This window comes from Seriola aureovittata, chromosome 20 (genome assembly GCF_021018895.1).
Source record: "Seriola aureovittata isolate HTS-2021-v1 ecotype China chromosome 20, ASM2101889v1, whole genome shotgun sequence".
Taxonomy (NCBI): domain Eukaryota; kingdom Metazoa; phylum Chordata; class Actinopteri; order Carangiformes; family Carangidae; genus Seriola; species Seriola aureovittata.
In genome coordinates this window covers 18,241,933-18,267,001 of record NC_079383.1, presented here as the reverse complement: position 1 = coordinate 18,267,001, position 25,069 = coordinate 18,241,933, and the positions used below count along the sequence as shown (strand labels likewise).

The following is a 25,069-nucleotide window of genomic DNA, read 5'->3' as shown; positions in this document are numbered from 1 at the left end:
TATGGTTTCGACTTCTGCTTTTTAGTTTCTGTTGAGCATGAGGTCCTGAAATCCAGGTCTAAGTGCCATTTAAAATCCTTTTCAAATGCTTAGCTGTGATTTATTGAATGGCATAACTGAACTGGCTCAACAGTGCCAGCCCCCTTTAAAACTGGCTCTCCTGGTGTGCCTGAGCTGCAGAGACTCTGTGAGAACTTCTGTCAAGTCAAGACTTTTTTAATGCTTCTCTATTAACTTTTCAATAAACACAACAATTGAGACCAGATGATGTGGCTTCGTGTGGGACTCATTTGAAAAAAAAAAAGGTCACATCTTCGCAATATTTCTTTGTTAGGAATATCAATGTTTGCCACTAAATCGTTCATGATCTGGGATGAATTACACTCTTGGCCATCTGAGCAGCTGAGAATCCTTTAAAATATTCCTATTGACTAATCTGCTGATCAGCATGAGGTGTGGCTGCCATTTTGTCAGCAGAGAATTATGTTGATTATTGCAGATGTCAGAAAATCTGCACTGAGTTTGCAGAGGGGTTTTCTGAAACGGTTATTGCTCTGCTTTCCCCTGCATAACACCAGTCCCATCCCAGTGGAGAGTAATCAGAATATTTCTGTGTGTGGGAACTGAACAGAGATGGAACAGCTAATAATCCCTGCCTTGTATGTTTTTAAAATAAAATCTTAAACAGGAAGGAATTGCAACATTATTCACTAATAACTTCCAGCAGAAACTGAAAAAGGTCATCTCATTATTGGGAATTACCAGAGGAAGCCATGTCCTCATGTTCAGTTTGTACACATAGAGGCCAAACACAAGTGCAAAGACCTTATCAGTTTTCAAAATTAGTAATATGTGCATAGAAAAAACCGCAGCAAACTCTGTCTCACTGTTAGCATGCAGATCCACAGTTTAATTGGCCTCACTGTATGCTTAGGTGCCCGTGCAAGTGTCCTATTAAAACATGTTAACCACTTTATATATGGAGGCTCTGCACCATCCTGTAACTCTGTGGATGATATACCACTCTAACAACAGCTCCTTGGTCATTATAAAAAAGTTGATCAGTTGGAAGTTGCTGAACAAAATGCCATAATTAAACTTTGCCTCGGCACAATTCCCCTATTTATCTTCCACTCAGTATTACAATCTTATGTACAACCAGAAAATATCCCATATTAGTGTTCTTGCAGCTGGAAAAGGAGTACAATTTAAAATGGTCTGCTGAAAACCTGCAGTATGTTTTCTGCTGTTGTGCTGCAAATCTATTTCTGCCGCAGTGCAGCTTCCGTTTGTTTCTGTTTGACTTCCGTGATCAATGCTAGCTAATGTAGCTGCAAAAAAGATGCTAGCAACAAAAGGCATCTGTATACTTAACAATATTTTAGCGTAACTTAGTATAAATACTACTGTTTAGAACATAGTAAGCATACAGATCAATGAGGAAAAGAAAATGACGCACATTTTTGTGGATTTTTTCATCATTTTTTTGCTGTTACTCTGTGCCTCCATTTGAATCAGTTTTGGCTACTTGACTGTAGCTGCCATCTTCTGCAAAAGGAGCAAGAGTGTTCATTAAAGTCTGCCTGTGTAATATTTGCTGAACACCATTCACAATTAAAGGATAATGGTAAATGCTGCAACAGTAGCACAAGAAAAGTCTAAAAGTTAACTAACTGACTCAGTAGTGAGCATTTAACAATAACGTCTGTGTTAGGCTTGCTAACGCTACCTAAAATTAGCCTCCATGAGCTGTTGGTCATAGCAGACCAAGAGAGGCTGTTGTGAAGTGAACAAAGTTGAATTTTACTGATAATGAATTCACTTTTTATTTGCAAGAAGAATCATGTGCTATCTTTTATGTCATAGGTTAGCTTTGCTTTAAGCAATATTCAGCAAGTCAAAAGCCCCTAACATAACTTTATCACTTTGATGCTGGACTGATCATGGTTTATCCACCTTTAACATTGACTATTTCCCTGCAACCAAACACTATCTGTATAGTGTCATTATTACTCTGGTACAAATTGTCCTCTGCCAGATGAGCCCTGGAGCCGAATTATAAATGAAAGAGTGTGTATATATATGAGCCTTTAATTGCACTCTACAGAGAGCTATGCAGAGCCTCTCGCAGCAGTTCCCTTATTCCTTCACATGTACCAAAGGTAATGTCACATGTTCCACAGTCATCAGAGGAGCACAGAGACACCTTTAGTGTGAATAGCTTTCTGACAGTTAGCTCAGGCCATATTTTCAACTCTACATTGGCTCCAGTGTTTCCAAGTCTCTTTCAGTGGCGTATGAGAGAGAGAGAAAGAGAGATTTCATAACTTAATGTATGATCTGCCTTATGTTTTCTTTCCTGAATCCACCATCTGTTGCAACTTCCACCTTGTCAGTATTTGCTAAAACACAATATTTCCATCTTTGTCTGATTACCCCATATTCAGGAGGACTCAGGAGGACAACGTTTTTTTCTGCCTTTCTCACAAAGGCAGCTTGGTCAGCAGTCATAGGAAATGTATATCATATAGCCATGTCAAACAAATATTAAGGTCAAACCCGTAAGCATTGGAGAAAACAATGTACCATGCAGTGGAAAGCTTGTGACCATCAGCTGTTTTAAGTGTGAGTTACTCGAAAACAGTGCACTGATTCAAGAAATGCCTCCAAAGATAATTACACAATATACTGCATCTGTACTGCAAACACATGAGACTGAATTGCTTCCTTGTGCTAAGTGTCGCTTTGTCCCAGTCGCAAGATGACAGAAGAAATATGCTCGACTTCAGGCAGAGTTCCAGGTTATGCAGGAGACGCATTGTTTGTGACTTACTGAATATTTATGCCACAGAGTCCTCCAAGTCGAAAGATCCAAACATTTTGTTGTGCTTTTATTTCTCTTGGGAGTCGGGAAACTATGTTGATAAAAACTTATCTTTGCCTCACAGAACAGTGTATCTGATATTCCCTAAAAAAGACTATGATATCTGTGATATGGGGTGCTTGGGCGCCTGACTCCTCTGTGCTCCCTTGTTCACTTTCCTGTAGCGTATTGATCTTTTTCTGGGATTGTTTATAGGACTGTGTGTCTAAAAGGGGCCCTATTGATTTCCTTTTTGGGGGTTCTGCCACAGCAGAGCTCTAAGTCTCATCCATAAAATTAAACACATGATAAAATAAGTCAACTTAATCATACGTAATAAGTCTCTATAGTGAAAAAATACATGCTTAATAGTATTTTTGTTTTAGTTTTCTGCACTGTTTTCCGCAGTGAACTGTCTAGAAGTAATTTGTGCATGACACAGCATAGGTGATGCTTTCCCTTTTGTCAGCAAACGGCGGCCATCGCTGCTCATTATAACTACACATAAAGTCCATCACTCCAGCACAGGGACAACTACTGTAAAAGATGTAGCAAACTGGGTATAGGAGGGGAAAAGGAAGCAAGTGTATTTTTGCTAAAAAAAATATAGCCTCCAATTGAATATGAGGTATGAGAGGAAAATTAAAACAGCTGAAGCTGAAAGGATAAGACTTAAGGATTTTTATAAGTTCTTATTGTCATAAATTGCACGAAAACACCAAAAAAAAACAAGCATCCTATTGTATCTTAAGCCTGATACTTCTTATTCCTCTGAGCCATAGAGCTCCATTGTTGCCTAAAAACAAGTAAAAAGAACACATCTGTGAGCCTCACTATTCTTTCATCACCATGAATATGGGCACTGTGGTTTATTTTGAGGCATTTCCATGTACACCGTCCTGCTGCTGTAAATATTCACTAGTTCTCTGTATGTGTATGAATCCGCAACTGAAAATAGTCCCAAAGACTTAGATTGTTTACACCTGTTTGAGTAACGTTTGGTAAAAGCTATAGTACGCAGCTGGAATGAAAAACGAAACTATGAATTTGTAATCTGATTTTTAAAGATTTGCTTTAAAAAGCTTAGAGCTGAGTGCCACATAGTTTTGATCTTGCATATAATGTAGTCTGACATGTTCCAAATCTAACAAACTGTCAAATCACTATAGATAATGAGTAGGACAGAAATAACAACTGATGCTGGAGGGGGGAGCTGGGGTTGGGATGAAGGCTCGGAGGAGTCGGTCTGAGGCTGGATGGATTGACTTTTACCAGGCGGTGTGATTGTGTCCTTCATTTGTTTTTGTCATTTTCACACAGGCTCTGCGAAGGTGAGACACAGATGAGTGAAATATGGATGTCTGTAAACACAGAGGCGTAGAGTCCCGGTAACAAATAAGGCTGGATCTTCAAATCTGGTTCTTTGAACAACTCCTTCCTCTGACAAATCCTGAAGTATCTCAGCTGTCAGGCGTAATAGGAGTATAAATTTGTACTGAGGTTGCCCTCCATATCCCCTGTCTAACTCCATGCCCCATAAATGTCATTTATGTGTGAAGTAACACAGGGTACATGGGGATGAATATGAAGAAGTCTCCTAAAAAAACAAGATGTTTAAGACAAGACACTGGCTCGCAATTTAATATTCCTACATTATAATTTGTGGGTATTAATTTGTAAAAAGATATAACAAGCACTAATCACAAAGTAAGTAACTGCATTGCTGCATTTTATTTTTAACAAGTAGATATGTCATTAGGACAAAATTGGTGTTTGCAGACTGCTTTTACTGTTGTGATGTGTTTACAGAGGCAGGCTGTTAAATAAACTGCACAAAATACTCGGGCAATGTAAGCTCATTCAGGAGCAATGATGCAGTCAAGGGCAGCGGTTATTCATCTCAGGCTGATCTCCTGATAGAACATGATGCCAAATGCAGACATCCCTTTGGCTCACTGCATTTTGCGCTATAGGCAAGAGTTTGATGTTTGGTTGAGAGGACAGGACAGCAGCAAAGTGGATGCTTGGAGCGCTTCCAGGGATTAAACTCATGAATCTAACAGCAGCCAGTGGTCATCATGACACAAACACTGCATGGGTGGTAACGCATGCACAGCGTGGGGTCTTTGGCTTGGAAAAAAAAGAAAAAAAGAGAGAGAGACAGAAAAAGAACCGAAACCATAAAACCATAAAATGCCTGCAGACTTTCCTTCAATCTTCATATTGCACATTTTATGTGGGCTACGCTTTTTATTAGACGTGACATATGTTTTGTGGCTCGCGTCTCGCTGAAACTGTGTTTTGAAAATTGTGGGAGATAAATGATAAAAGGTGGAGCTGTGTATTTTGAGCGTTTAAGACATTTTTTTTTGACACATGATTATTTCCAATACATAAATCATTCCTTTGTTAAGTCTCATAAATGAATAAGAAATCATATTACGGTGTTGATATAGTAGCATGGAAGCAAAGAGCAGCTGAAGTCTAATTTTTATTTTACTCCTGTTATCTGAAGATCATAACTTAATTATCCCTTTATCTCATGAAATCAGACTTTGTTTACTTGTGATTATAATTTCAGTGTCTCATTGTGATAAGATAACACTGAACTGCTTTCACGACATCACAACTTAATTATATGACTGATTGCGGCTGCAGCGTCTGCCCGCGTCAGTAAAATCTCATGGCTGGACTAAATGTCGTTCTGTTCAACGCTCTTTATCCCCACACTCTCTTCTCTTCTCTTAAAGGTCAACACTGGCTCAAAGGTCGTGACACACAAAAACCCTCATGCATGATTAACTGGCCGTCACTGAGATGATTAGATTAGCGTTATGATGATTGTAAGCAGATGTATTTTTGTTCATGTTCCATGTAATCCACTTGAAAGGGCCCTTGAATTGTTACAAACATGTTGAATATATTTTCCACCTTAAAGCAGCTGCAACACCTTTTTTTTAAAAAAAAATTAAAATGCATTGAAAGCTTACACTCTTCTTTGCATTGCTACACACTTGGCAGTTACCGACTGTTGATGTGCATTAACACCTTCAGCAGCAGTATCATGTCACTGTCTTCCTCGTGGCGTGTCTGTCATCAACACATACAAAAAAAAAAAAAGCACATTTAAAAATTCATGCCTGCAAAACACAAATTTGATTCGATTTCAATTGAATTTACTATCAGAAGATTTTTCTGAAAGTCTTCTTGCAGACCAAGATATACGCTGCTTCACACACATAACAAAAAACACCACATTTAAGCAAACAACAAAACAGAGTTCCGTAGTCTGTTCGTTCCAGCCTGAGGGGCTCTAAATTTTTCCATTTGATGGCCAAAGCTGATGTTCTTCAAATAAAATATGAGAGGCGTGATGTAATACGACCAGCCAGAGACAATATTCTTTCAGTGTTTGCACTCTGAAAACTTGACTCAAGTGTTTGACCAGCAATCCTAGAGCAGATACCTACGGTATATACGTATCAGTCTAGTTAGTCTAGCTTTGAGGTGAACGGAGAGACAGCTGCGCCTGAAGTGTGCCTGAAGTGTTCACTTCACAGCACTGTCCATGTTTAAATTGTTTTATCAAGAAAGACGGGTCATTTTTTTTCTTTTGAGATAGCTGCGCAAAAAGCTTGCATATTTACATGAAGTCAAGTTAATTTTATTATCAAACTTTAAAGGTCCCATATTGTAGAGAGTGAGATTTTTTCGTGTCTTTTTTTATTATAAAGCAGACCTATGTTCTATATTGATACTGTGAAAGTATCAAAGAGCTCATTCCACAGAGAAATGTACACAGCCTGTATTCAGAAACTGAGCCGTCAGGACTTCTGTAACTTTGTGATGTCATAACAAAGCAGTCACCGCCCTCAGCCATGCCCAAGCCCCAGCCACCAGGACCCACCATCCAACCTTAGAGGATTAGGTTTCTTTGGAGTGTTTACTTGAAATCTGCTGTATTTCTATTCGATCACTCAGAAAGCAGTCGGCCAATCAGAAGAGAGACGCAGAGCCTCTCTTCTGATTGGCTCACTGACCTGTTGTTGCTAGAGCTCTAGAGAGAAGCCTGAGAGAGGAGATAAAACTACATTTGGTACTTTTTGTACTTCAAACCACAACTATATCTTCTTTCAGATCAAAACTTCAAATAAAACACTGGAAATGTTTAAAATATGGAACCTTTAATAAACGTGAGCTTCTTCTCTATATGTAGCTCAATCTTACAAAACCATATTTCTCCAAACTTAAGATCGTAGTATCATGAATGTAAGAGAGCATGCTGATTTTTCACCCATAATTTGCTAAACCCAGACACAGTAATGATAACAGTATAACACACAAAATATAACAGATTACAGTGAGTAATCTGGTCGGGGCAGGGGCGCTGGATAAAGCATTTATGAGCTGCATTAGTTTGATTACTTTAAAATTCCACAGTTTACAGGCTCGGTCGGTAATCAGATTTCCCTATAACCCTCTCCAAAAAGTAATCCGACATCTACTTTGTTAGCAGAACGAAAACCATGGAGTTTGATGTTTTCACTTGCAAATCACAACCTATAACACCCTCCCACAAAGCAATGACCTAAAGAAAGTTGAGCCAGCTACAGGCAAGTAATATACAGGACATGTGGTAAACTAATGGTGGTGGCTACAATGACTGGCAGTGTAGCAGTGAAGTAATGAATGACCTGCTTTGTTTCTATTGGTGGAATTCATCTTTTTTTGGATTATCTGACAGCATTAGTTTTAGCCGGGTGTACCTAATAAACTTGCTATTGAGTGCATTTGAAAATTTGCTGCAGGTGCTAGGCTACTACTATACTATGTATGCTAATAGCATTAGCAGCAGAAACAGAAGGATGTATTAGCTGGAGTAGCAGAACAAAAGCAGCAATGTCAGGCTGTTAACAACAGTAGAAGTGCAGTAATAGTAACTGCAGCAGCTGTGTCATTTATTTAATTCATAGAATTGATCACTTACGTTCAAGTCCATCTGAAGTAAGTGTGTAAGTTTTTGTTGGATGCACAAAAGAGAGGAAAAAAAAGCAAGGCTATCATGAGCATGGAACCTTGTGAGGAAATGATCATTATTAGAAAACAGCAGTAGAGCTGTAGTGTTAACATGACAGTATGAAACACATGCTAAATTGTGCTGGCATGGTAGCTGCTGGTGCATTTATTCATACAGAGCCGCCCAAATTTAATTAGCCATTGTAATATTACATGATCTATGGCTTACAAGGTTTTATAGGAAGTAGCGAGTCTAACTGGAGGCTTTTACAAGAATAACCATGTATTGATTGATTCAAACCCACATTCAACCTCTGACTTTGCAACTATTAATCAGGGATTATGCAAATATATAAATATATATATATATAAGCGCATGTATAAAAACATATAGCTCCTATTATTAAAGTGAAACGCAGCCCCACCACAGCTCTAATCTCCCATTCTTCCATTCTCCTTTTGTTTTTGTCGTTCGTGTTTTTTTTCTCTCTCTCTCTCTCTCTTCCTCCCCTTCTCCTTTTTTTTTGCCGTGTTCTGCTGGGGACTTGTGAATGGCAGCCAATGGGAGGGTTGAGTCCCCTCAGCCTCTCAGCCTCCCTGACATCCACAGCGAGAAGTGATGCAGCGCGACTGAGACGCGCAGTTGAGGTGGAACACAACGGGCAACAAAAAAAAATCTGCAGTGAACGGATACACTTGGCTCCGGCGTGCGCCTTTCACAAACCCCCGGGAAAAATTTCCTCCCAGAATAAACTTCATTATCAGGTGAGCGGGGCTTTTGCTTACAACTTCTATCGGGCTGTGGAAACGGGCTCGTTTTGTGTGGTACATTTCGCCAGTTACTTCTTCTGCGGCGTTTGTAGCCTATCATGATTTTGTCCGAGCCGGGTTATCTAGGGCTGCTCACACACACTAATGACTAATGCGAAACAGTTGTGTCGCTTTGATACGGGCTTCTGTATATTCTAATTAAATGAGTGAGCGGAGCAAAAAAAAAAAAAAAAAATCCATATCTGTTGTGGACTAATTGGTGGAATAACTTCGGGCTTTGAATTGGAAATGAGTTTGAATCGGAACTTATTTGTATTCACATTAGCAGCCCGTTCGTTCCGCTCACAGCGCGGGTCAGACGATGGCCGGCTGCTTCTTCAACTTTTGTATTTTCGTGATATGTCTCTGTGCGTAGTTCTTGTTCGTTTTCTCGGAAGGAAACGTTTCCCCCTCCTCACACAACACACACACACACACACACACACACACACACACACACACACACACACCTACACCTCCGGTACAGGGGTCCTGCACGACGCAGTAGGTGCGTTTACCCCGGCCGCGCTGAAGTGAGGCGAGCATGGCATGGCATGATATGACATGGCATCCAGGCCTGGGCTTTGAACGCACCTTTTTCCGCCTTATTTTTTTTGTAACGTTTGAAACTTCAGGCCTTTCCATAACGTCCATAAGCTGATCCCCCACCCCACCTCCCCCTTAGCTCCCTCTCTCTCTTTCCCTCCCTCCCTCCCTCCACCGATGATCTTGCTGCAGCCAGTGGCAAATCCACGGGATGCGAATCGATGCAGGTGGGACAGCATGCTCTGATAAAGGCGGATGACTGTCTATCTGTGGTTGCCTGCAGTGGCACAGTGATGCTCTACTGCCTTTTCTTTTTGTAGAGATCAACTGAAAGGCCCTGCTTTTTTCCTCCTCCTTTTTTTTAAATTTTTTTTTTATTTTTTTATAGGGGGAGTGAGCACCCCTGGAGTTGACTCAAGTTTTCTAAAACAACATGTCCTCCAGCGTTATTGACAACAAGATGATATCAGTGATGTGCCTGTGAATATTTAATGGACCTGCTGAATAATGCAGGAAGGCCTATAACAGAATTAACTTGGCTTCTTTGCTCAAAAGTTACAGGTATTGACAGCAAAAAAATAAAAATAAAAACGGGGTGGGGGGGTGTAGTGAGTCTTACCAGAAAACCTGTGTGATCCTGAAAATTGAATCTAGTGCTTTGCAAAGTTTTACTGTCCTTCCTGTTGCCTGCAGATTGCTCCATGTTAGTTAGTGCGCTGGCTCAGTGTGAGCCTGAGGTAATATGCCTGAAGGCGGCCAAGAACTTGTTTGCGGGAGTTGTCAAACTACCCGGGGAATATTCCACAATAATCACTCCTCTGCACACATACTTTTTTAAATTACAAACAAGGGCTTGTGCTTATGAAGGGGAGATTGGGCAATGATGTAGGTTCTGAAAAAGAAGCGTTGCATTTTTAAAGATTAGGTTAACTTCACTGCTTGTCTTTCTTTTCTTTTTTTTTTCTTCTTTTTTCTCTATTGGAACAACTTCCAGCTTGTTTTTCCAATGGTAGAGAGCAGTGTGGTGAAAGGAGAAGATCATCTGAACCAGAACAGGTTTTGTGGTCCAGGTTGTTCATACGCTGGTTTGAAGTTCAGAGATGAAAGGGACAGGGTAGAATCTGTGACTGATCAAAGTCATACAGAAAACACGGCAGGTACTGAATATTTAAAGGCTCTGCAAATAGAGTTCCTGTGTGTGTGTGTGTGTGTGTGTGTGTGTGTGCATGTGTGTAGGGAACATACAGTACAAAGTGTATATGTGTTTGTGATCCGAGGTGTACGAGTGCTTTGTATGAAGATGTTAAAAGTAATGTTGCAGAACTGATTTGACAGGCAGGGGAGTAGACACATCAGAGCCATCTGCATTTTTTTGAACCAGAGCTCAGATTACAATAGACAGTCCCTCACATTTCATCTCTCTCTTCTCCCAAATATCTTCACTCTGTTGGTCATACACAGCGGGTTTAGGGGATATTCCAAAAAGCTCCAGTCTCAATCTGCCGGCCGGCTCCAGCCTGTCCCTGTGAGTGCTGACGTCACACGATGGTGGGTTTACCCGACGGCCAGACGATGATGACCGGTGACCCGAGCTGATTACATTATTTGTGCTCCAGATGGGCAGCATCATTTTTGATGTGTCCTGCTCATAATATTGAATGTTTTGAGTCCTCTGCACGGCGGCATCTGGAACTAATAAAAATCATGTCCCAGTGGCCGCTGTGTGTGCTAACACACACTCCCGCCATCCCCCTATGGGGACGTTCACGCCCTTCTTCCCTCTTCCCTGTGTGTTTGGACACTTGCGGACATTTGTTGAGCTCGCGTGCGCAGCAGCGAGCGGCTCTAATGTGTGTGTGCTTGGCTTACAAATGTTGGAAGTCAGTGGCAGGGAGCACCCCTGGGCATTGTAGTTCACTAGATGCACCTTGATTGTTTGAGTGCATTAGTCACGGTCTGTATGATGTGATAATAAATCATGACGTTGTTTGTACTGCGAGTGCTCCGGGATTCCTCTGAAGATTTTCTTGTGCCAAATATTTATCTGGAGATGCTACTTTCAGTGCCAGCCAACTGGGTTTCTCTCTTTTCTTTTCTTTTCTTTTCTTTTCTTTTTCTTATCCCAGAACAACGCCCCCTGCTGTACAGGACTGGCTTCTTTAGTCACTTCAAGAAGAATGGCACATTTGATTTTGTTATTTTGTATTTCTCGAGGCTTCTTGTGACCACTCGAGCAAATTTCCTGCAGGCAAAATAGCAACTTAATAACTGCTCCTTGCTAATGAAACAGATTCCCTTCAGAGACGGCTATTTACAGAGCAGTCAGAACTGTAACTGCACGGAGACTAAAATAAAGCAGGACGTATTTCTCACCGATGCAGGAATTTTGACGTCTGTTAAATCTACTTATTGGCAGGGGCTGCCGTCACCTTCCCTCTGAAGGTCAACCTGAGTCGCAGATTGAATTTTCTATGACTAAGAAAGACGTTAGAATTAGACGGGATACAGTTAAGCCACGGCAAGGCTGTTTCTCGACAGGTTTCGGCAAAAGGGATTTGAGAGCTGGACGGTGGCCATGAGAGTAGAACGTTCACTGTGGAGTCTGCTTAAATCCCCCCCAAAAAGGCCTATTTTGCTCTATGTGTGCTGAGAAGATAAATACACATGGATCAGACATTTTACACCTCACTTAACAATGGGTAATTATCTCTCCCTGCTTTGTGCAGGAGAACACCAATTACACAGAAATATACTCATAAATCTATTTTCAAAGTGGTTGCACAGAGATACGGTGCGTGTGTGCTGTGTTGTATGTACAGTGCTGGATGAAGCTGATAGTATACAGTGCATGGCTTAAGAGCTGGTGATAAGAGAAGAGTCCAGCTTTATACAGTATGGCACACAAGGATGGATGTGACTATGAAATCACTTAGATTCATGTCTTTGGGGTGGGAAACAGAGTAAATTGCTGCCAATGTTGAATAATATAGTCTGCCAACAGCTTTTTTCTCCCTCTTCCCCCTCAAACCGTGGCTTGGCTCCACAGCTTTTCTAATTATGAAGTGGCTGAGAGATAGCTTCACAACTCCGATACTGTAGTGGCGGTGAGCGGAAGCTGGCCGAATAGCAATCTAGCTGAATTACCAACAAAGCCTGACAGACTTGTGGAGTTTAGCGAACATATTTGCGAAAGTAACATCCCCACCTACCTATTCAGTCACGAAATGTAGACACACGGGCTAACACACATTTTGAAGTAGGCACACGCAAACACACACACACACACACACACCACACACACACACACACACACACAAACATGCACGGACGCAGGCACAAATGCAAGTAAACAAACATAGCACAAAGAAGGAAGGTGTACAGTTCTCCGCACGCTTCTCAGCACAATTTAACAAGATATATTAGTCACCCAGGAGGCAGCAGAAAGCCAGGCATCCACAGTGTGCAGCAGACTGCAGTCTGACAGTGGGAGATAGTGATTTACAACAAAGCCCTGTAGACCATGGCACAATTTCAGAGTTGCGGAAATGACACTGGTAAAGCAGGGGCATGAAAGTCTATCCACCAGCCACGTCTCATTTCTTACACCATTTGCCCTGGGAAGAGGAAGGTGAAGAAGGAGGGGGCAGATGACAAATCCAGTATTGTAGCTACCACACAAAGCCCAGTTGTGCCTGGGAGTTGCATTCTGTTGTGGTGCCGTCTAAAATTTGAGCAACAAGAAGGAAGGAAGCCACGTTCAAGGACGCAGAACATTCCCTCTTGCTTAAATTTGAGGTGAAATCGATTTCTTGACCCTGCGAGCATGCCGTTAGGCTTTGGATTGGATTTGGAATTAAATCTCTACATCCAATATGTGTGTCTGGGGGGGAGAAACAATAATCATCTAATAGTGGAAATCACAGATCCAGATCACTATCAAAATCTAATCAACTGTTCCTTGGCTCGAGGCTGATCTGTCCACCAAATTTCATGGAAATCAAAAAAACAAAAAAGGTGACAGTACAACTTCCTTGGCAGAGTTAAAAATGTACCCACTGATTAGCAGCCACAGCAGCAGGGTTGGTATTTTCACCCTCAGTCTTTGTGTGACAAAATGTGGTCTTGGACACACCTGCTGTAGTGAGAACTACCACAGAGGAGGTTTGGCGGTACTTTGGCAAGTGTTTATGTGTCTGTCTGTCTGTCCGTCTGTGGGCAGCATGATAGTGTCACTCTGTCCGGGATACAGTCACAAAACTTTACAGGTGTGTAGTCCAGCGTGAGATCAAGATGAAGGCTGAGTTTGAAGATGGGTGTGGTCCGACCCATGAGTACAGAGTAGTCATGAATCAGTGTACTCATGTAATAGTAATAACCACTCACGGGTTATGGTTCGGAATGTCACCTTGTTGACAGGCGTTGTGGATGGAGTGATCCCATTGCAAGATGGTCTTTAGTTTACAATGAAAAAACTTTGTTATATTGCACTAGTAAAACTGGTAAAATGATGCAATTCAATCATAACGATAGGGGGAAAAAAAAAAAGTATAATTCTTAAATGTTCCTAATCTGCTCACCTGCTACTGTCCTACAATAAAGTAAAAAGAAACCCACTGGTCTTGTATGATGCGTGTTCTCCAGCCCTGCCTTGAGGTAGCTGGTGCAGGAGGAACAGTGTGAGTGAGTGCAGCAGACAGATCATGTCCGCAGGTCCTGCCTTTCCCCTCTAGTTGGATTCCTGTCTGTGCAAAGCCCAGAGGCTTAACTCCGGCTGCAGTAAGTGGACTGAGGAACGCTAAACACTGTCTGGGGGAAGGCTGCAGAACATGACAGCCAGTTAATAAGAGTATGGAAGATGAGCAAGTGAATGAAGGAGTGGAAAGGGTGGGTGGAGGAGGGTGGAGGGTGGCAACATTGTCTGTCTGACTTTTGAGACTTTTGTGAAAGCAAAAGGAAGGATAGGGGAGGATTGGTTGAGGAACGAGGAGGGGGATAATATTGACTGTCGGATGACGAGAGGGTAATAGGAGATCAGAGAGTCCAGCCACAGGACAAGGAGCATTAGCGCCTGACTGGAGTACAATGAAGACAGAAGGCAGTGAAGGGAAAGGGTCGGGTGGTGGATAAAAGAAGGGAGACTTTGAAAGAGCGTTACGCTTGTTCCAAGTAGAGAGAGGTATGGCGAGAGAAGGCGATAATGATGCTTACTTTACTCCTGCAAGGCAGCCGCAGCTAGAGCTGTCAGCTTTAGGCAACACTGGCTGGTGGGACGCTGTTGGGATGCCACTTGGTATGTTAACCCCCCAGACACCACTGACAGTATGTGATAGATCGAGGGTGTGTAATTATGTGTGTGTGTGTGTGTTGTTTTTTTTTTTTTTTTTTGCGAGACGCGGTGACAGTGAGGCCGTTTGAGGGCCTTTGAGCGTGCGTGTGCATATCGAGTTGTGTCTTTGTGTGACTTTTAGCGTGTCAGTTTTTCTTGGCAGCGGTGAAAGCAGAGTGATGTGATTTTCCCCTCTAACAGCCTCCAGGAGTAATGACCCAGGTTATTGCAGATGACGTGTAACACCTCAACCCAGCGGGCAGTGGCGCTACAAAAACCTGTCCTTATAGGTTAGGCTTCAGGGAGGCTGTTATCCTGGTGGCAGCACCTTGCGCACAATTCCTCTGTCTCCCAAACCTGTCACCTTCAGATGGGCCCCTCCTTCTGTGGATAATGGTCTCCTGTCTATGTTGTGAATGATATCTGGACTCCATTGTGTGCCTGTTTCCTCCGCTGTGCTATTGTCCTGCAGAATGCCTTTGTGAGTTTTTTCTTTTCATTTTTTTTTTTCCATAGAGATACAATGTGCAAGCCGTATTCCGAGGTGCTGTGAATGAACAGGCAAACACATCAGCAAAGGTCCTGTTTACTTTCTCTCCCCGGAGTGAAAAACAGAGGTTTCCGGTATTGTTCTGCTACCTCTCAAAACATTAGGATGGTTCATTGTGAATGAGGAGAAATAGAAAGACTTCCACACAAACTACCTGCCGAATCAAAGCGCACGTAGCATTCAGGGACCATATAGTCCTCTGGGACGGACACAATACGAGCTTTCTGCAGCAACATGGGACATGCAGTTATAACAGTGCTCCACTGTATTGGGCTGAATAATAGCCAGGGTGTCTCTCAGACAGAAGGGGAAACCCGTCCCCTTTGAGAAAAGGTCATTCTTTGAGACCCCTCACAGCTGAACACTGTGCTTGGACATGAATAACTGACAACGGATGTGTACAGGTCTCAAAGGCCTCCAATTACTGTTTGACGCCGCTGTCCGTCAAAGACAAATGGGGCAGGACCTGCCAGAGGACCTTCAAGTTGCTAAAGCAGGGAGCCTCAGAACACCAACCTGTGCTCAAGGAGCTGCAAGTGCTCTGCAATAATTGAGTTTGATCTAATGAAGGCGATGCCAAACTTGGGTTATTGTTTGCCTGAGGACAATGCAAGAGAGTTGAATTCGTTGCTGGGAAAAATGCCAGGGGAATTTCTTTGAAATGGAAAAATTGCATTAAACATTCCATTTGTATTAATTATATTGCGCCTCTCATTAACACTGGCGCTCTTAGCAGCTGCAGCAGTGCTGCTGGTGGTATTAGGCTTAAAGCAGCACTCCAAGCAATAATATTAAAGGCAACCATCCATGCCTGAGGCACTCTGAAACTGCCTGTGATGTCACTGAATGAATGAATATAGCTTTATTCTGAAGCATTGTGTCTAGACCTTTGGTCCTGCGAGACATCAGTCACTCAAGTTACTCACCACTAGATTCAATTAATCATAGCCTTAATTCAATCCGATGGTCGGGCCTCCCAGCTGTAAGCCTCTAAGTGGGTTTTAAGAGAGCTGGATTCTGCTGGTCCTCCATGCAGGAGCTGAAGGGCTGCCTGTCTAGCAGGGATTTAGTGACACTCCAGAGGTCAAGGGTTAGACTCACAGAAGCAGGTGAAGTGGTTACTTGGGTCTGGCATACACTAGAGTGAATGTGCAAACACAAATATACGTAAGCACACTCTCGTGCAGTTGAGCAAATCTGTAAAAAAAAAAAAAAGGTGCAGCTTCCCACACAAACACTAGGAAGCAAGTGGATGTGTGTGGATGTGTGTGTGTGTGTGTGTGCGTACGTGCATGCGTGGACACACACAGAATACAATGTCAGAACTCGACCTACAGTAGCAGAGGCAGACACTTGTGAAATGCAGTGTGGATCTCCTCAGTCTCATAAATAATGGACGTTGGTGAAGCATCTGTCAACTTTTCTGTCAACCTTGTTCCAGATGGGAGTCAGACAGGCCAGGCCGGAGCAGCGCGTTACATACACATAACAAACCTTCATCCAGTGTGTCTCATGCACCCGCGCCCTGTTTACATCAGCACACTGACACCCACGCTCACCTACACACCTCAACCTATCTGCTGATTTATTAGGTCCTGCACCCGCCTCCCTTCCCCGTTTTCTTCTCCGACTCGGTCGCCACATACAGACACACACACACACACACACTCACACAAACAAATTCAATCATTGCAAGAAAAAGAGCAAACGTGCTCCAAAGACCTCCCTTTCATTCAATAAACAGGAAGTAAAAAGATACATTCTGGTGTCTATCTAGATACCCCCCACCACCCCCACCCCCAAAAGCTCCTTGAGTAAACGCGTCAGCAGCACCTCCTCGCTCAGTGGTGGGGAGGTGGTAAACACACACCTCCAGTGGCCTACATGTTTGTTGACTTAAATACGGCACAGCTCACTTAACATTAAACACTCGCTGTGTGTTCCTCTCCCAGTGTAGCCGCAGAGCTTTGCACTCACTAAGTCATACTTCCTTGGCATCTGGCTCGGAGAAATCTGGGTGTGTTGTCCACGGGCGCGAGGCCAGGAAAGGGACAGCGAGCGCGCGAGCGAGCTCAGGGTTCACGCACTGGAACAAGTTTCGGTAGCGACTCGGTCTCTGTCTTGCTTCCTTTCCCCTCTGGCAGCTGGGTGGTAGGATGAGTGGGTCGGGTGCTGGCGGGTGGCGGTTACTGTACGGTTGCTTTATGGACTAAAGCACTGTCTTCCCGGCCTTGTCGTAATAGAGGATTCAGCTCATAAAGCAGCATCATGATTTGCAATAAGCAGAGTTAGGGGAGAGTAATGAAGGTGTAAATCAACTGAGCCATCCTTTTTTTTTTTTTTTTCTTCCTTCTTTTAATCTGATGTTGGCAGTCTCTCTCCCTCTCTCCTCTCTGTTCTGTCCGCTCCCACCTCCTCTGCCCCCCCCCCCCCTCTCTTTCTCTCTCCCTTTGCAGTAATGGAAAGCCTGGCACTCTGTAATAAAGCAGAGTGAGCAGCAGTATTAGTAAACAGTCTCCGCAATCATTCAGCCAAGTCCAACTCCTTTATTTTGTGTGTGTATGTGTGCAAAGTATTTCATACCCCCATACGGTGGTAGGGTTGTGGGTGCGGGGGCTCATGAATGAGGATGGAATGAAGAGTATTTAATTCCAGTCTGGGAGAGGGAGAGGCAGGGTCTATTTGTTGAGTCTCCTCATAAGAACGTCTTTGTTTTCATTTTTTCATAGAGGTTCAGAACAAAAAGCCTCCTTTTTTTTCTCTTTTTTTTTGTTTCAATGGCAGCGTTGGGAATGTGGATGCAAATGTGCTGCATGCAACATTTGCAAAGAGCAATAGGACCACACAGCCATCAGCAGGGCACCAGGGCTTGCCTCCCTCAACTGGCCTTTCCTTAAATAAAGACGTCATCAGAATTTTGAAATGGAGTAGTAAGTCGGGTTGGAAGCAGTCATCAAAAGAGTGGGTCCAATACTTCTGAGTTAAAATGCCTGGCTGGGAATCATGTTAAAATTTCCATTCCTCGCTCCAAATCGATCGTATGGGTCCCTGCTCTCCAATATCCATGGTCACCTTTGCTATAAAGTAGGGTATTACTTCTATAATGCAGCGGGGTTTCATTCTGTGACCAGTGAGGAGAGGAAGGAAAAGAAATGTATCTGGTGACCTCAAACACAAAGAAATGATGGCTGAGGATAATGAAAGAAAGTGGCCTGAATTTTCAAGGTATATATAGATATATATATATATATATCTATATATATATGGTTTGCCAGTTCATGAGCATGAGCAAGATTAGTTGCCTGAAGTCCACCCATGACATTGGGTTGAATTATTTTCCTCGTCTGCCTGTTTAACTCCAGGTAGCCTCCGTGGACACGTTAATGCAGTATTGATTGTTTATCTGTAATAACACCATGGCTGTTGCCGCGCTGGTGACAACAGGGAAGGGAGGGGGGGAAACAGGAGAAGGTTTGGGGATAGAGGGGAGGGTGCCGCGGGTGGTAAGGTGGTGATAGATAACACACTATACCCTCTTTTGACTGGTGGCTGGCGATTGTGAATCTGGGGGTAAAACGAGGTGGCTGAACATATCCTATCTGGCAATAGTCCAGGTGTGAAATGGGAAATAGAAACTGGGGTGCAAACGTCAGTGCAATGTGGCCGCGGCTCGATAAGGCTGTCTCCTGTCTCCGAATAATTCAATCTCCTGCTCTGACCATTCTGGTACCTTCCCGTTGCCACCGCCGGCGTCCACCCACTCTCTGCCCCCGGGCCCGGAGCCCATATGTCCAGCTACAGTGTCTCTCCGTGACCTATGGCCGGGGCCTGTTGTTGAGCCAACCCTCCCGAGGAGCTTGGTAATTACAAATAAGCTGGAAGTCGCACCAGCCATGAGAAAAGGTGAGTGTGATTAAGGATGTGTGTACAGCAAAGTTCAAGGGGTGCTCCACCGGCATGCCAGCATATTGAATCGTGTGTCTCTGCAGTGCTCTGGAATCAAATGCTAACTTGGATCAATCAGGCTTCTTTGTTCATTAGGGTTGTCCATTCCCAGGAGTGGCAATAAAAAAACCACCCATCACAGCGCTCATTTCGGTGATGAGGCAGCTGTCCCTCAGGGATAACTAGCTGAGGTAAATAAACATGAGTCACAGTTAAGGTCAGAGGAGATCATGGCCGTCTGTTGTTCATCTCAGAGGACACTTGAATCCCTTTTGACGTGACCGGATTGAGAACTGTGGAGATTTTAGCAGCAACACTTCAGGACCTATTCAAAATGTAGCACAAGAAACGAAAAGCCAGCTAATCCCCCCCCCCCCCTTAATTTCTCAAGGAGCATCGCTAACAAAATACGCATTCATACGATACATTTGAATTCAGATGCCATTACAAATTGCGTGGCTTATTCTTGAATGGTATTCATACGATTCATATTATTTCCATTTGTTTTTTATCCCAAGGCCGGGCTGATACCCTGGCAGAAGTCCTGCCTGTGACAAATGGCTTTCTTAACACTCCAATGCCTCAGTGGTTTTAGTTGGGTGCAGTTTTAGATTTTTTTTTTTTTTTTTGGTCCAATTTAAGAACAGTTGAAAGCCACTCTCTAGCTTTTGAGTGTGTGTGAAGCCTCCACTATTAATAATGTAAAAACAGGTGCTCCTAACTGTCGCTGTGTTATTTTATGGTGGGCTTCGAGGAAAGGTCATTACTCTTAGTCGAGGGGGGGTGGGGAACACATTTTCTCCGCGCAGCCTTTTATTGGGGCCATATTTTAGGTGTGTGATGTCTTTGTTTTAGCTCCATGTATTATTTAGTGTTGTGTGACAATTGTGTTTGTAGCTGTCTTGCTGCTGACCCGCTGTTACAGTCGATATACGCCTGAATGGAAATGTGCTTCCACGTCGTTCCCTCTCATGTAATTGTCACAACAGGGAGGCTGAGACAAACGTGGGAACACAACTCCCTCGCTGATTTTCAATTCGCCGTGCAAAGTTTGACCTTTGTGTAGTCCAATCAGCGCTTCTACTTCCAGAGACGCACTATTCATTGAAAAGCAAAGGCTGCAGCATGATCCAATATCCTGGTAGGGAAATATTATTAGGAGGCAAACAGCATTATTGATAAAGAAACAACAACCTTTAATTAGCAGATTTATTGCGAGTATTATTCCTACTTTGATGCTGCTCTGGCCTTTTGCTTCAGACTTTGCAGGGCCGAATGTACGGAAAAATAGACTCGTGCGCTTGACTGCACATGGCACACACAAACACTTGGGAAGCAAACACTGATTTGCATAGAGACGGAGGCTCCCATAACCACCAGTGTATTACCACAAAGGCCACAGTGGGGAAAAGCAGGAAGCCGGCAGACCCTTCCATTGAGCCTCCTCCGTCCTCCCATCCCTCCCCCCGCTGTCATTGTCAGTCCCTCAGAAGAGAGCTGTGTTAGACCACACGGCCGCTGGTGACAAAACATGTGCTCTGGTGAACACACAGGAAAGCAAAACAACTGAGGATGTCTCATCTGCTAACGTGTCACAGGATGAATGCCAGTAAGCTGTTATTTCTTTGCTCTTTATTTGCGAGGATGTCTCGTGCCCATTTGTTCCGCCATCGAGTAAGGATGACCACATCTGTTTGCCACCAGGGTACTAGGCGTTATTAATCTGCGAGAGGACATTTAGCGAAATCAAACCTCGATTTATTAGCCCCTAGTGCAGGACTGGAGAACTGGCAAGGGGAGATAATGACTTTAAGCTCCCATTTAGTCAATTAATTCGGAGAAGTGGAATCAGAAACTGCTCGCTAAAAAGTGAGAGACTCTGTTGTTTATGATGGCCCAGTTCAATACCATATTTCAGGGCTGGAAGTCATTATTTGGCACTAGAGCCGGAGCAAATCCGTGCCACCCTAATACACTAAGAGAATCAGAAGTGACTTCGTAGAGGAGGCACCCTTTAAAATAATGCGCTGACAGGGTCCTCTTCAGCTGCTGTTTTGCTCGATTGCGAACACTGCCATAAACACTGGCGCAGGTTCACAGAAGCCCATCTTTGTTTTTGTCAAAGTGACAACGGGGAGAAAGAAAAGGGAGTGAGCTGGAGGAGGGAGCGGTGCGAGGAGAGCTGGCAACCCGCAATTTAGTCCAGACTTCGGAGACATAAAAATCAAGTGCACTAGAGGAAGGGTTACTTCAGGAGCCCCTCTGTGGGTTCTAAACTGGGCCACTCCGATGATGGCTGTGAGAGCTCCGGACTGAGTGATGCGAGCTCCGCTGAATGATGGCACTGTGGAAATAAGCAGAAAACAGGGAAAATAGGGGGCTCTCATTGACTTGGCCCAGATTGTATGATTTATATGGGTTATTTGGTATGCATTTGGGCAGCGAGGCAAGGTAATGTGTTTGCAGTGAGCTCTGGAGCGGTGCACTGGGATGAATGCTGTGGGCACACCCCTGCCTTTGACAGGCATAGTAGGAGCTAATTTGTTTGGATTACTGTCATTCAGTCAAAGGCACGGTGTCACCTCTCTGTCATGTATGATCAGGGAAGATGATTAACCACCTAAGTCAGTAATTTGAGGGTTTCATATCAAAGACTTTGTGTAGCTTTTGTAAATAAAAAAACCTGCTGCTTGAAGGTTTTTTTTATATATTTCCTCAGGCATGATAGAAGTTGGTGGATAAATATCCAATAATGTCCTTTAACACAGATGATATTGGTAAGAGTAAGTTGAAATGTTGGTAACACGTCTAGAAGTGAAACTTAATGTGCTATTTAGAAGCAGAAACAGGGCTTAGAGAACCGTTAACTAAATCTTGGTGCTATTCCAGTGCTGTAGGTTGAATCCTAATTTCGACTAGAGGACTCTGGTGTTTTGCACTACAGTGCTGACATTCAGTCAGGAATTTCGGTTCAGCTTTGCATTGCAATTTGACTGGGGATTTTCAGCTGTTTATTCGCCCGCATTTTATGATGATGATTTTGCCCTCCTCAATCTGTAGACATGTTTTATTTTCCTTTGTGGTAATATCCCCCATCTGTCTGAAATCTCCTTTTAGTGATCAATTTCCTCGCCTTAATCTGTGAGGCGTGCGCGTCTGAACGTCATATTGGAGTAGGGTGAAGTTATTTTCAAGACAATGCAGCAGTGTGTCTAGACGGTGTTTCAGCTAAACAAAAGATCAATATATATTGACAGGTTTCCGAGGGAATTTTTTTCCCCCCGTTTGGTCGCATCTGTGTCCATTTTGCTGCAAGGACAAGGGACACACGGGGCTTGTTTTTATACAGTTTTTGGTCATTTGAGAACTCAGTTGTGAACCACTTACCCACATGGGCAACAAGACAAATGGAGAGCCCCAGATTTGGAGCGAGCGCACGGTTCCCCAATTCACACCTGGGATTTAGCTGTAAATTTCTCCAGCAAGCAGCACAACATGTATTGTGAATGACACCTACTCTGAATCTAAGTCCTCTCTAACAAACTCAGTCTGAGATGAGGTGAGGAGGAGGGGGAGGAGGAGGAGGAGGAAGCGAGGAGGCCAAAGAGAGCAGAGATGGTGGAACAACTTACTGCTGACACCTCCACGCATTAGCAGCCTTTAAGGGCCTCCTCTGTGGATTGTAACATGACCACGTTACCTGTGGCACCAGTGCCCAACCCTCCTGCCCCCCCCCTCGCCCCTCCCTCCCTCACCCCCTCTCCACTCCCTTTGCTCGCCCCTCTGGCTGACATTCTCCTCTCTCACTTTTAATTGCACCCCTGGGGCTCTTTCTGGGTTGCTGTGGAAGTCTTCGGCTCAACGGGCGCGATAGGGTGCTTTGCCGTGTCGCTCATACCCCTCGTTAGGGAAAAATAAAAAAATAAAAAAACAGGAAGATAAGGTGGGAGAGGTAGAAGGTAAAAAAAAAAAAAAAAGACAAGCGGAGTAGGCCTGGTGTAAGAGGTCACTCACAAGTCTAGATTAGCCTAAAATGCCATCCAGGCCTATTGTGTTTAATAGCACATGTGCACTGGAAAGGCCATTAGCTGGCCAGATCCAATATGTATTGACAAATGCATTTGTGTGACTCTCTGTGTCCCTGTCTCTATCCTCACAGTCCTGTGTTCGATAAAGCCAATAGATACATTTAATAGCTAATTGTTCTGATTAAAAATGTTATCCCAGGCAATTCTTTGAGTGTGGAATCACAGGGCATTCGAAAAAATTGGCAGCAGACACATTAATCTTGCTTACCCAGCACCCAACACAATGCACAAGTCTTATTGCTCTATGGTGACTCCACACAATCTGTGACAGGCAATTTAAAGCAATTTACTTTTTTCATTTTTTCATCAAGCATTTTTTTTTTTTAATGCAATTAAATGGCACATGATATGAAGCGTAGACGGGGCAGGCGAGAGAGCGAGACAAAGAGAGTGAGTGTGCGAAGGGAGGGGGAAAATAAAGGCAGCCGTGTGCTTGTTGTAAACACTGCCTCTTAACTGGGAGAATATAATTATGGTGTCATGTTCTATTACACACCTTCATTATGACGATGGTGCTCCCTGAGAAAGTGAACAGGGAAAGACGAGACCTGTGGCTCTTTTTCAAAAATCACCTACGGCGACGGGTGTTCGTAGAAGATGGCTGTGAACAAGTACACTCTTTCTCTGTCATGGTTACACAGTCTCCCTCCAGTTTCTGCTTCTTTAAAGCAAAATCCCAGCTTATTTCTACTTGTGTTTGTAGTTTTGGCCATCATTTCCAAGAGTTTTAAAGTTCACATATTGTTTAAAGTGAGATCACCTTGTCTCTTTTTGATTATAAAGCAGGTCTACGTTCTATATTAATACTCTGAAAGTATTAAAGCGCTCAGTCTACAGAGAAATGCAAACAGCCTGTATTCAGAAACTGTGCCTTAAAATGAGCCGTCAGGACTTCTGTGACTTTGTGATGTCACAACAAAGCAGTCACTGCTCTCAGCCATGCCACAAGCCCCACCCACCTGGACCTACCGTCCAACCTTGCAGGAGTGTTAACCTGAAATCTGCTATATTTTTATTTACTCAGAAAGCAGTCAGCCAATCAGAAACGAGGCTCTCTTCCTATTGGCTCATCAATGTGTTGTTGCTAGTTGGTTTTTGGTGCTTAAAACCACAAATATATCTTCTTATGGATCAAAACTTCAAATAAAACATTGTAAGATATGGGACCTTTAATAACTTTGTATTGTGACAGTCACATTGCCACAATAAGGTCTGATGGGTCAAGGAGCTTTATTTGGAAGTAAAACTGAAACTGAGCGCGCCCGGAATGTTGATGATAATCAGTAAGTAATAAATCTGCCCACAAGGACAGAAGGTCATTGATGAATCAGGACTTAGGTCTGTGAAGTTAGATGGTTGCTTGCAACAGATGATTTATGTAATAATTTCACTGCTTCCTTCTGTTTTCTCTTCCAGTTATGTGCAGCTACACTGGGTTTAGTTTGGTGTAAAACTTGTCTTATTGTCTAACTGCTCGTGCTTCTTGACCTATTCTTAGCAACGTTGCCACATTATCGACATCATTAATCTGAGTAATTAACTTGGTGCCAACAGAAACGAAGGCCAATATTACAAATAAGACCCAAGTTGAAATAAACCACACTTTAAACTCCCTTTAAGTCTCACTCCATCTCTCAGTACAAATGGAAAGAGGCAGGCATTTTGTCATAGCCACCGGGGCTACATGTGGCACCATAGCATTCTTAACTGGCCGTGACACTTTTTGACGAAGCAAAATAAAGCTTGAGCTGACTTACTCCTGGTCGTGGTCTCTTGTCAAGAGAATTATCAAGGCAAGGAGCTGTACTAGGCTTCCAGGGTATGACAAATGTGGTCAAGGGGCGAACGCTCCTTAGGGACGACGGGGCCCTCCATACAGTGAAAGCATTAGCTTTCCACAGTGACATTATGAAGAAATCCATTGA

General features: G+C 43.4%; 1 protein-coding gene across 1 annotated transcript in view; it reads left to right on the top strand.

The window, feature by feature from the left end:
* Nucleotides 1-8,441: 8,441 nt before the first annotated feature.
* LOC130161263 (cadherin-6-like) overlaps nucleotides 8,442-25,069 on the top strand; it is a 64,501-nt gene continuing 47,873 nt past the window's right edge. Inside the window, exon 1 of the mRNA XM_056364433.1 lies at nucleotides 8,442-8,644. The gene's annotated coding sequence lies outside the window, so the exon portion shown is untranslated. The remainder of the gene's footprint in view (nucleotides 8,645-25,069) is intronic.